The sequence below is a fragment of the Nothoprocta perdicaria genome, unplaced genomic scaffold (genome assembly GCF_003342845.1).
Source record: "Nothoprocta perdicaria isolate Ctin4 unplaced genomic scaffold, notPer1 scaffold_41, whole genome shotgun sequence".
NCBI lineage: Eukaryota > Metazoa > Chordata > Aves > Tinamiformes > Tinamidae > Nothoprocta > Nothoprocta perdicaria.
In genome coordinates this window covers 983569-996150 of record NW_020455655.1, presented here as the reverse complement: position 1 = coordinate 996150, position 12582 = coordinate 983569, and the positions used below count along the sequence as shown (strand labels likewise).

Sequence of the window (12582 nt, the reverse complement as noted above, 5' to 3'; positions counted from 1 at the left end):
CCTGCGCGCTCCGCTCCGCGGGGCACCGGGGCGGCCTGGCCGCGCGCGGGGCGCCCGGCCCAGCCTTTGGACCCGCGTCCTGCCCCCCGGGAGGCGCCGGGACCAACAAGCCCCCTTTTATGGGTGACCATCGTGGACACAGGGGTGCAGACGGACACGGACCAGGGCTTCCCACTCGGGGCATCCAGCAGCTTCCCCCAGGGACGGGCYGGGAGCGGCTCTGCTGGGCCCTGCGCCTTTCCCCATTCAGCAGCAGACAGGGCCGCCCCCGTGGCCCCCGGCCTGGAGAACGCGGCGGGCAGCGGCGCGATGCCCCACGCGCCACGGCGGGTTCAGCACGTGGCGCCATGCGCCCGGCCCGGGCTGCGCTGCAGGAACGGGCRCACACAGCCCTGCCATGTTGCTTTCCTAAAGCAACATCCGCCTAAAGACATTTATTATTGAGCACCCTGTGTGCTCAGCCCCCAACATCATCGAGTTGCGAACACACTTGTTTACAGCAGCGTTGGCATCACGTGGCCTACAGAGAAAGGGGCTGCAGCTCCTCTGCAGCGCCCTGGTGCATGCAGGCCACACTGCAGCCACCACGGCCTTGCGCCCGCCCCACGGCACCGCATCCCCMAGGGCCCCAGCACCCACCGTGTCCAGGGCCGGCCCGGGTAGTCAGGCTGGAGATGGGGTCCCTGCCCATGCAGCAAGAGGGGATAGACCCTTCCTTCCCATCCTGACACTTCCTTCCCAACACGGCGTCCTCGGGTCCATGCTGAGCGGGGGACACACACAGCCCCAGCGCAGTGCCAGGTGCCTGGCCTGTGCCAGGCATCMTCCATCCGCATCCAGCTCGTGCAGCAGCACCTGACTCACTGCAAAGAAATAGATCCAAGTTTTTTTAACCTGCATTCGGATGAGCTGCCCCAGGCCTCACATCTGCCCCTCCAGGGATACACACCCAAGCAAGAACCATCCCAGCCTCTCCTGGGGACTGAGACCCAGGGGCTGGGAATACCCAATGCTCCTGGGTCAGGGTTTCTGGTCAGCACAGACAGGAATGCATGACACTGAAGACACCGAGTTGAATTYTGTGCCCATTACTGTAAACAAAGGCCAGGGCTTAAGGCAGAAGCCTGCAGAGTGTTTGCAGGACTGGGATCTTACTTACCATTCCTTCCTTATCATTTGCCAATGGCTATTTTAAAGCATGCAAGAGCTCAGCCTAGACACGAATAGGGTGTTTCTCTTCCAGTGCCTCTATTCCCAGGCACTCCCTTTCTGCAGAGAGACGTTGCTAGTCTAGACAGCAACGTGGCCATATTAGCACTGAAATTCCCATATTTTCTAACTCAACAGTGGTGGAATCTTGCTCTGCAGCACAGATACACTCTTAAAAAYGTATCTTCAAAAAGAAACTGATAGAGTGAGACCCAAAGGCCTGCGAGAGGACACTCTTGCTGTGAGGTCTGGGGCACCAGCAAGAGCTAACTTCATCTTGCCCATTTAGATCCAAAAGCTGTGTTTATTTTTCCTCCATTTCTGGAACTTGAGAGCTAGCACAAGCCCCCTCTGCAGGAAAAAAAATGTGCTTAAATACTGTCTAACCTATTTTCCTGGAATTTCTCTCCTGTACTTTAGTGCAGCTTTGTTTTTGTACTTCCCTGCTATGAATTATCTCTGGCAGTTGGGGAATACACTGTCTCCTGCTTTCGAGGAGGAATGTCTCTGCCCTCTTTTCCACCAAGTGACCAGGACTGAGGGCATGTGCTTCTCCGTGTGCTCCCTGGAGATGGAGAGACATCTGTGGCCTCTTGACTAATGCAGGGCCACCTGCAGACTCAGAAACTAACCTGAGGAACAAGGCAGATAAATAATGAATTCTTGCYATCTTTATCCTCAAGACAAGCATAAAATAAATTCTGTGAGGATATTTGACTTTAAAGCTTTGCTAAAAAAAGACACTTCGCAAAACCTTTAATGCTGGTTCAGTGAACTCCATTTTGATGCCTTTTTTTTTTGCAGCTCTCCTTCCCTAGGGATGTCTGTCTGTGTATCCTGAGTTATGCCCAAGACATCTCCTCAACACTTCTCCTCTCTGTTTCTTCCACGCATGTGCAGTGATGGGCAAATGGGAGTGCAGTAACTGGTAATTCACCTAGCCAATTTTAATGGGTACTTCAAAATTTACGCTTTCAGTTGGTTCAAAAAAAAAAAAAAATCAAAAACCTTCACACTCATACCAACCAACAGCAGAAACCTGGCAATGCACAGAACATGGGAAGGGAGCTTTTTTAATGGGATATTTTAATTCTAGTGAGAGCCTGCCTGACTGGAAATTTGCTGCAGGTGCTGTGAGCTGGGCAGCACTGCGACCTGCCAAATAACAGGCAAAGTGCTAAAAACACCCTTGGAGTCTGAGCCAGGCCCCTTGGTCGCGGCTACATCTCTAGCAAAGGTTCAGGTTCAGCACTGCCCTGACTAACTGTGGAAACTGTCTCAAAAACCACCCTCACCAGCTCTAGTTCCTTCCTATGTTGCCATTCATTTGGTCATTTACATCTCTCCAAGATAGTTTTAAAATGATAACAAAATGCAAATGCTGCCCTTGCATCTGCAGATGCAAGTGACCGTCGGATACATGACAGGGATGGTCAGGCTCAGCTACGGCTTGCCATGGCAGGTCGGATGAGGAAGGCCACATTTTGCTGGGATACTGTACACATCATTCACAGTTAGTAAGTCATGATAAGCAGAGTAAATCCCCAAGATGCAGTCTGAAAGTTTTCCGTTCTATGGACTCTTTTCTTTCAGGTCCCTATCCCCCACAAGACAGCCCAGTGTCCTGTCACGAACAGAAAAGGTCAAAGCAGCCATGTTCACAGATTCACAGATTCACAGAATATTTAAGCTTGGAAGGGACCTCTAGAGATCATCTAGTCCAACCTTCCTGCTCAAGCAGGCACACCTAGAGCATGTGGCACAGGGTGGCATCCAGGCGGGTTTTGAAGACCTCCAGAGTAGGAGACTCCACAACCTCCCTGGGCAGCCTGTTCCACCACAGACACTTTTTGCCCATCTGTTCTTAACACTCCAGGGCTGTTGGGTCAAAACTTCAGCCCAGTGCCCTGCTCCACCTCATCTGCACAGCCTTTGGCACCAGAGGCCGTTCCACAAGGCTCTTCCCAGTGTTTCCACCAGAAGTCCCACACCTCCAGGCCACGGTTGCTGCCAGAGGTGACACATGTGGTTGGCTCCAGGAATGGTGCCACAGGGAAGACAAGGCCTCCGCCCCTGCCCCATCTGCTGCAGGCAGCTCCCTCCGACTGCAGCCCAGCACTGCCTGCAGGGTCTTCCCCAGCCAGGTCTCAGGCAACAAAACAGCAGAGGAATATGGCAAAACATGGAATTCCCTGGAGGCAAGAATCCTTTATGGATCCCTCGTCCTTGTGGTAGCCAAATGGGTCCACGCAGTCAATACTGAGGAGAAGGAGCAGCAAGGAAGCAATTAGAGCTACATCAAATTAGCTCAGCCTCTGTATTTGCTAATTTTTAAGATTACTTCTTTCTCATGATCAGATATGGGCAAAAATTAAATTGTCAAACTGGATAGTTTAACTTGCAATATATGTATAGCTATATACACAATACAGAAAGTGTGTACAAAGACAGAAGAATTCTGAATGTTACTACTTTGGATATTTTTCATGTTATAGGAGAGAAGGATTCAATGAAGCGTGAATGATTTTTTTAAAAGAACAGATTGCCATGTCTGTTAAAATAGGTCAAGTTTTTGGCCTAGTTTCCTTGATAGTATCCCTTCAAGCAAGGGAGTCTGAGGATCTACTATAGTGTCACTGCTTTTTTATTCTTAGCCACATGGATGCATGGCTCTAGTCGTAAGGCAGCAATGTGCCTACATCAGAATACAATGCCAGACACCAGGTGTGTCAAGCAACATTGCTGAACAATTTAGCATGGTAAAATCCCTTTATCTGTCTGTATAAGGTTACTTAGAAACAAACAGATTTCCGTCATGACTTTCCCTTCTGCCATACATGCACACATGCATATATTTATATATGTAAATATGGACTCGGATGAGACTTGTCACCCTACTTGCTTGCCCCAGAGGCAAAGGTGGGAGCTCTCCACATACCCATTCCCATCAAGTTGCTCCAAAGGGAGAGTGCCCTCAGACACAACCTATCTGAAATGCACCTCAGCCGGGTGAGACTCTGCACTGACCCTCGAGCACAATCATAATAAACATTACTTGGTTCACAGCGTTGTACAGTAATAAACATACTTGTCAGTGCACGCTCAGAGAAAGAAGAGCAATTTAGAACAACAAGGCCTATTCAGGCATACATTTAGAATTCAAATCTTTTGCTACCTGGGGAGGTCATAAGGAAAACTGTTCATGATTCCAATTAAGCTGTGATTGAAGGTAATGCTAAGGCTTCTCCAGCGCTGATCACATTACAACATGGAAAAATAAGCCAGGCCTCTAATAAATGAGACAGTTTTGAGAATACCTTTGTTTTAATGATTAACATTGTTTTGCAGTGAGATTTGTGGCTGTAACCACCATCATAGGTGGAGGCCTTTGTTCTGTACCTGCTCAGACTTTGCATCCCCTACTGACAAATCAGTGTGAACTATTAAATACCTGGCTCTGTGTGCATGCTAGGCATGGGCTTAGGACACAAAAAGGCTTGAGAAAGTGGTGGAGCATCTCTCTCTCTATGCTGAATATCACAAAGTGCAGGAAAAGGCATCTAGAGATCTCTGAAGGACGTCAAGTCGTGAGCAATTCTCCTTGACTCCTGCGGCTTCCCATGGGACAAGAACACAACACATACAAATACAGTTTGAGTTTTCACATGGACGGTTCCTCCCTGGACTGCTCATATAACAAAAATTTCCTTCAGTTCAGAGCAGATCTCACATAGGYTGCTTAAATTCTTCCACTAAAAATGCTAAGAATATTGTTTTTGTCTGCTACAACCTAAATAATTGAGATACCAGACAGATTTGTGCTGCCACTGATAAGTRGTAGCAAAATATTAACATACCTGCAATGACATCACTTCCAAAGACTGAAAAAGTCCTATATGCAAAGGAAGGTGTTCCTCAGCATGAAGCACAAGTATGTGATTGCAGACTTGCTCAGGAACACTGAAGGACTGAATCTCATTCCTTCATGCTCTGAGTCAAACTGAAGAAAAAAAAAAAAAACATATTTTCTGTTTGTATTAGATTCAAAAACTTCAAGGAAGTTCTCTTAACCAGTATAGAGTTTAGTGGGCCATGGATGTTAGTTTTTCTTATCAGCATAGAACAGAAGAAACAAAGGCCTTGTGTAGTGCTGTCTACTGATGGCACTATACCTAGGTGTGGGCTCTTCACGCTGTCACCCACCTCYATGGAAGTTTATGCTACATAGCCCTGCAGCCAGCAACTCAACTGGATTTCGTGTGGGAAACAGCCACTCTAATAGCAATGCAGCTGGGATGGCAGCACGCAGGAGGACCACGTTGTGCACTTGAGCAAGCGCCCGACTCGGCTGTGCGAAGGACAGGGTTTTATCCTGTTGGCCTGAAGCAATCTTGTGCGGAGCTAGAGCCAAGAACTTTGAAAGAAAATGTTGCTCGTAATCCATCTGGCTGAAATCTTATCCTTATCCTATCTGAGCACTGGATCTAGCTCAAAGCCAAAATTAGGCTATCAGGAGAGGTACTACAGAACTGGGGTGAAGCCAAATGACTCTTGAGGGAACGGGTCCAGGGGCAGGTACCCACAGGAATCTGTGGTCTTAACCAACATCATTGGGTTGGACCCTGAACCTAGAAATAAACAATAACAAAAACAACCAACCAAGCAAACAAAGGGCAGATCAATGTAAACAGGAGCACAATGAACATCCTTTATCAAAATGCTTCCAGCAACTTCAGAATTTCTTGCAAAAACTGCTAATCAGTGGAGCAGTTACAATATCACTACTCTTACAAATCAAAACTGCACACAGCCAAGAAACAGCTGTTCCCACACTCTACAGCTTCTAACATTTCTCTAACAACTGAAAAGAAAAACAGACTAAAGTATAAACTTCAGCGTGAGCTAGCACTTCATGCCCTCTGTTATGTTTAATGTGAGCTCAAGAGATGATTGATGTATTTTAAACTTAATAGCTTTTTAATAAAATGTTATGTGTGAAAATATGGAAATCAGGATAAAAGCTGCCAGTTTGTGACTGATTTGTTTGGAGGATAGGGTGAAGTGTGGAGATTATAATGGATAAAATCCTGACCTCTGCTGTTTGGGATACTGCTCAAAGTTTTTTAGCAGTTTTCATTTGAATGAACCTCTGTTGAAGCAGCTAAGTTTATGTAATACAAACCAGAGCATGCTGGGGCTGGATGTGTTACACCACTGTTTGGAGAAAGAAATAAATACCTCAGGAGGTCAGCTTCCTAACTCGATCTACTTGTAACTTTCCCCATGGGACATGGTTTCTTGTACCTGTATGAGGCTGATTATTTTGTAATTGGAAGCAGCAAAAAGAAAAGTCTGAAGACAAGAGAAAAGGGTATGTGGCCATCCCTAACATGCAGAGAGCAAATACTGAACAGTACACGGTACACAGCAGCAGTGGGGCACATCCCTGATGCTCTACCAAGACCTATTTTACCAAAATGGAGAATAGGTATGAAATACTAATATGTTCTACAGGAGGAGCCTTTGGAGACTTCTGACAGATCATACAAAATGGTTGTTCCCACTTCCTCCTCCTTTTGGCAGCTCATTTTCTGTCCTTCAGAAAGCATGGAGCAGATCTCCAAGGGGAAGAAGCAAGGAGAGTTTTCTCTCTGCTCTTTGTTTTTACTTTAACCTTGACGATGAGCTGAATCCCATTTTGCTAATTAAAATTTCCCTTGTGTTGTTTTTAGAGTTTTGTTTTCCTCATTCCTTCTGTCAGCTTTTAAAATATCCTGCCAAACTCTGGTGGCCCTCAAGGTCAAGAGTCATCCTGGTCAACCCAGGTTTAGGATCGTCGCTATTCTTATAGTGCTACCGAGGCCAATTCAACAAGTTTGAGGTCGGCCTTGGAACAATCCCTCCCTCTGACACAGATCAGGAGGGAGGTTGGCCAGAAGTAACACTTAGACCTTTATAAAGGCAGCAGAGACTCGGCTTAGAGACGTGCCTATCTGGGCTTTTAGAAAGGGTGGGCTGTGACCATGGCCTGTGGCTCCCTGGCAGGGAGCTCCCATAGCAGTAACTCGAGCTGGGCCCTCACGGTCACCACAAGAGCAGCCAAGTGCATGCAGGGCAGTAAGAGCGAGCGGAGAGCATCTTTAGAAACTGCCACAACAGGTTAAGAGAGCCGGGCAAGCCACAGGCCGCCGCGGCCTCCCTCCGCGAGCAGCAGCACTGCTGGAGACGCCGCTCAGAGASGGGGAGCACAACAGTGCAAATGGCAACTTCACGCGCAGAAAATCTGCTTGAAAAGTTACCACAATTAACTACTTGGCTTGGAGTCGCCTTAGCTGTATCAATGTGAGGTGGAAGAGAAGGGGAAGGTGTCGGCTGTGCTCAGGCCACATGGAAGCCATGAGGAAATGAAGGTCCCAGGCCCAAACCCTGCCCTCGCTGCGCTGGTGCAGCTCATGGCGGGTGATCCAGCAGCACTGCGGTGTCCGGGGACAGATTGCCACGGCAGACACAGAGCTCTCCGTCTAGCTCTCCTATACCCATCCAAAAGSAAGCGGTATGCTGCCGAGTGACAGATAGGGGGCTAGAAAAAAACACTGGTTTTAGTATCACACACAGTGCATTTAATCTGAAAGTACTGACGCAGACATAGAGCATGCTCATCTTACCAACGTGCCAGGTTTGTCCCACTGTGTGATATTTTCATAATTTCATTCTGTTTTTATTTTCATTTTGAGGGATTTGTTGAATAGGAGGTTCAGCAATCTCGATAAATGGTTGCCTTTTGTAGAATAATGTTGCTCTGCTTTTCAAATTTGTTCCTTTCCTTTCTGAAAGCACATGCAAATTAATGAAGAATAATCATAGCTTAGTCATAAAAAACAATCTGTCAATATTTACATGGTGCTCTTTCATTTCTTGATCTTGCTTTGCTAGTTTGATACTTAAATTAAGCCCAATATGCATCATCAAGCCACGGATCTAATAACTCGAGAAGCTGATGTTTTGAGATACATTTGCATTAGCAAATTAAAATCCAAATGGAATGAGGAAAAGTGTCCTAGCACAATTCAAAATAATTGCTAAGGGACAGGTCAGGTTATAATAAAATGGGTGGAAAGGAAAAAAACAAAAAGCTGMAGGCAGGCAGCCTCCTCCCAACAAACAAGTCCCTGTGTGCAGTCACGAGGAGGCTTTGGGGACCACATTTGCAATGTTCTTACACTGAAAACTTACAATTGCTTCAAACATCTTTTCAAACAAAAAAATGCAGTTATGACAATTACGCCAGATCCATTTTAAACTCTTTAGCTTTTTTTTTTTTTTTTTTTTTTTTTTTTTTTTATATATATTATTCTTGTTAGGGGAGTAAGGAAGTTCTCTCAGAAAGAGGAGAATGAGAGCTCAAAAGCTCCCAGCTGCAGTTTCATGCAGTGGCAAGTGCTGGTGGTCCATGCACCGTGCACAAGACAGAGCAGAACAAGAGCTATGGGGCAGCTTTTCCATCTCACGGGCATTAAACCTGCAGAGTCCAATTTGTTCAGGATCACACTTGGATACTCACAGATAATTCAGCATAAATATAATTTCTCATACCAGAAGTGGAAGTTCTTTCTTTAGTGCAATAGGAGCAGACCCACTGCTTTAACATGGGGTGCCAGAGCAGGGAGGTGAGCTCTTCGTCTCCTCTCAGTTTCCTTTTCTTTGCAAACGTGTAAGCCTAGCTGCATCTGAAACCAAATTACCAGAGTATTTACTGCACAGAATAGCCCACAACAAGCATGAAACCAAAAGTGCTGCTACATATATGCAGTGTGTTTCTTTTAGAGGGTTTCCACCCAGAAGAGTGATTGCTTGCTGTAGGAAAGTCCACCTCATTGAATTTTTTGATTTTCTGGGTTATCATTCTCAGATTTATTTGAAGTACAATTTTTTTCAGCAAGAGCAGCAATAGCTACTACTGGCCCTGGAAGACCAGCATCTCATCTCCAGGTGTATAGGGTAGTTGCCACCGGTGGCCTTTTTCAGGCAGTGAAATAACACAGCTGTTAACAGTGAAAATAAGTTACTACTTCAAATTTCAGTACACAGGTCTCTGTGCGTTTCTGTAGTTTAGAAAAAAAGAACAAGTTTAACTATGTAAATCCAGCTTGAGCTGTGCAAGAACAAATCAGTCTGGGCTTTGATCAATTTATGAAGAGACTCAAAAAACACATTTTCTATCTTCCAACAACTGCTAACACCAGAATGAAGAGATCCACTTACCTTTAGTACTGATCATGTCAGGGATAAGAGGCAGATTTTTGTGTGTTTCATGCTAGTGTCAAGAAATTTAGATGCCTTTTGAAAGGAATCTTATGAAGGACACTATATCATACTGAAAGTGTGATTGTTTCCCTTCCTCAGCAAAAGTATAAGCAACAGACCCTCTCAGCAATGTTCTTTATGGCGTATACTTCATTATTGCCCAGTGAAGCTCTATACCAAATTTGTTTGTAAAGCTAGAAAGCTTTTTCACCGAAGTAAAAACAAACTAGTTGTTTGCTGCAAAGTTACCTCTTCACTTGTTTGCTGCTTTGCTTGAGTCCGGTTTCCCTCCTCCACTGAGCACGGGCACCTCCCTCAACCCCATTTCTCTTGCTTCTTATGCAATCCATGAATATCTCTTCACACCTAAAAATCTCTCGGGACTTTAATACTTTTGGGGGCTATCAATACAGCATCCTCAGAGAAGGTACCCAGGCCATAGCAGGAGGGAAGGGCTTTCTAGGTGAGCATTACTGAAATAATTCACCCGATGAACTGCCATCCGATTCCTCCACACCTTGAGGAACAAAAACACAATATGAGATGTCCCAATACCCACAGCTATTTCCTAATGATGCAAARTTTTTGATTTGCCCAGGTGCTTATTGACAACATAAACTTAGCATTAAATTACTTCCCAGTGTGCGCAGGCCTGTACCCAAAAGCCCTGGCCAGGGGGTGAATGACAAACTTGGCACATTTGCAACACGGTTTGGAAGCCAAGTTCACTAYGTGACCCTGCAGCTCGCCTCCATCCAAGCACTCTCGTGCACACCAAACTGGTAAACGCAGCAGATTCGAGCTTTTCTCTATAGTACATGTCCCTCCTAAAAATCCCCTGTATAAGCATTTTTGCTACTGAAGCTCCACCAGTGCTTCCAACTGTAGGAGGGCTGGCATTTTTGCAGCTGGAGTATTAGRATCCTGTACAGGGTCTCCCCTGCTCCCTTGAGGATCTCTGCAATTAATGAGGAATACAGGACYGAGGCTGGCATGCGCTTGCAGCCTAGGGGGTGCAGGGCTTCATATCTCCCCCTTTCATGCAAATCCTGCTGCTGGCTCTCCCCCCGGAATCCCTATTTCCCTGGAAACTGCTGAGCGAGACAGACTAAAAGTTCAGTCTGAGGAGGCTGAAAACAATAAAAGCTCTGATCTACTTATGAAAAATGCTACAAGAGAGCCAGGCTCTATATTATTATACTGTGTAATGTAYTATAGTAATACATTATTACAATTGAAGCAGTTAAGTTCATTTTCAAAGGGATGATGTGTGGAGATGAACATTCATCAGATTATCCCCATTACTACTGGGGAGGTACACTTTACATTGATTTTCATATAAACATCATATGATCTTATGTGGTGTGCAGGCGAAGAGCTGGAATCCATTAAAAACATGCTCCAGCTGTGCAATCACTGTCCTCCCAGAAATACATTTTTACATGTGGTTAATGCCAGGAAGACTCTACAGCTTCAATTATGAGAACATCAAAATATGTTGTTTGTTGCAGGGGAGAAAAAAAAAATCATTTGCAGCTAAATCTGTCTGGATTATAGTTGTGGGATTATCTGCATCTTAAATTACTGTATATGTTTTACTCCCAAACAGGAGGGCAGGCATTGAGGGAGATGGATGACTGTGCAGATCACAATAAAACTCATCCCCAAGAGACTTCTTCCTACGCGAGGTAAACAACCCCTCTCAGTTTATCCGGCGCTCYGGATTGGATTAACGCAGTTGCCTCCTCTCCTGCCGCGGCATGGAGGAATCGGGGCTGTCTTGAACGGCTCGCCCGGCATCGCGAGCCTGACAAAGGTCCTCCCTGTTCCCCACCGCTGGGGGAACACTCATCACGTCTGCGATACTGAATTAAAGAAAATACAACTGCAGTTTAGCGTGTAACCAAAATAAACAGGTTACACTCCATATTAAGGGACAAGATTACCTCTRGTTGCTGCGTTTGAGGGCCCCTTCCCCTCCCCCTTGTTTACGCGCTGGCTTGCTCGCTTCCGAAGGACATGCAGCCACCGGACCCGCATCGACCTGACATGTAGCATCGCTGCCGCTTTCCCCTCGGGCACTCCACGGATGGGCCAGCTGGCACCACGGAAAGACATGAGGGAAGGCACAGGAGCAGCAGGAGGTGCCGGATGGGCCTTYGCCGTGAGTGCACGGCCAGGGCACCTGCCTGCGGCCGCAGCAAGATCAGCTAGGCACGGAGAATGTGGCTTTTGTTACTCACTGTCACTTTCTCGATGCTTCTGGTGCAAGGTTGTGTGATTGTAGCTGAGAGGCACAGGGGGGCTCTTCCAGGGAAGGGGCCAGKAGGAGGTCTGGCTTCCCGGCTTCCCAGGAGCAGATGGAAGAACACGGTCCCCACCACCCCAGTCAAAGACTGCATGCAGTTCTGTGAACAGGTTAAATACAATTTTGGAACCTGGTAGTGGCAGGAAGAAGTCTTAACCAGCGAGTTCAGATACATCTAAATTTATTATTTGTAGTAGTATTAAAGAGAAACTGTGGGGCTATAATGAATGGAAGCCATGGGAATTAGGACATGGCAGTTGTTCCCAAACGGTGCTCGTGTGGCAATAGATTCGCAGTCTCAGCCCTTTTGGGTGTTTGCAATAAAGCAGCATGGATGGTGCCCTTCAGCTTTWCTCCATCAAGCAAAGGGGTAAATTTCTCACAATTTCTGGCACTATTCTACCTGTTGTGATGAATGTCTGGAGGCTTGCGTATAATTTCACTGTGTTTTTATGACCTTCTCTGACAGGTACTAGTTGACCAAGTACACAAAAGGCTGGTTGTTACACGAACCTTCTCCAGACCAGCGTTTTCCCACAGCTAACCCAGAGGCAGTAACACAAGACGATTTAAGGGTAGAAAGTCAACGCCACCTAGATACAAACATCCCAGTGAGAGGGAAAGAGCCAAGCTCAGGTCTACCCTGCGTCAATACTGCAACATAACTGCAAAGACACGAAACTGCACAGTATCAATCCCAGGATGGTCCCTGTTCTTGTTCTCTGCCATAAAGATCACACACTGAATGGAAAAACTTGAAA

At 46.3% G+C, this 12582-nt stretch overlaps 1 protein-coding gene and 1 long non-coding RNA gene across 2 annotated transcripts in view; both read right to left on the bottom strand.

Annotated features, from left to right (window-relative positions):
* The window catches only part of RFX7 (regulatory factor X7), a 51150-nt gene extending 50491 nt beyond the window's left edge, over positions 1–659 (bottom strand). Inside the window, exon 1 of the mRNA XM_026045739.1 lies at positions 640–659. The gene's annotated coding sequence lies outside the window, so the exon portion shown is untranslated. The remainder of the gene's footprint in view (positions 1–639) is intronic.
* Positions 660–5174: 4515 nt separating this feature from the next.
* LOC112952838 lies at positions 5175–8902 on the bottom strand. The gene is made up of 3 exons (XR_003250476.1): positions 8803–8902; positions 7875–8036; positions 5175–5209 (listed from the first exon to the last, which is right to left on the bottom strand). It is a non-coding gene; the product is annotated as an uncharacterized LOC112952838 (long non-coding RNA).
* Positions 8903–12582: the final 3680 nt, after the last annotated feature.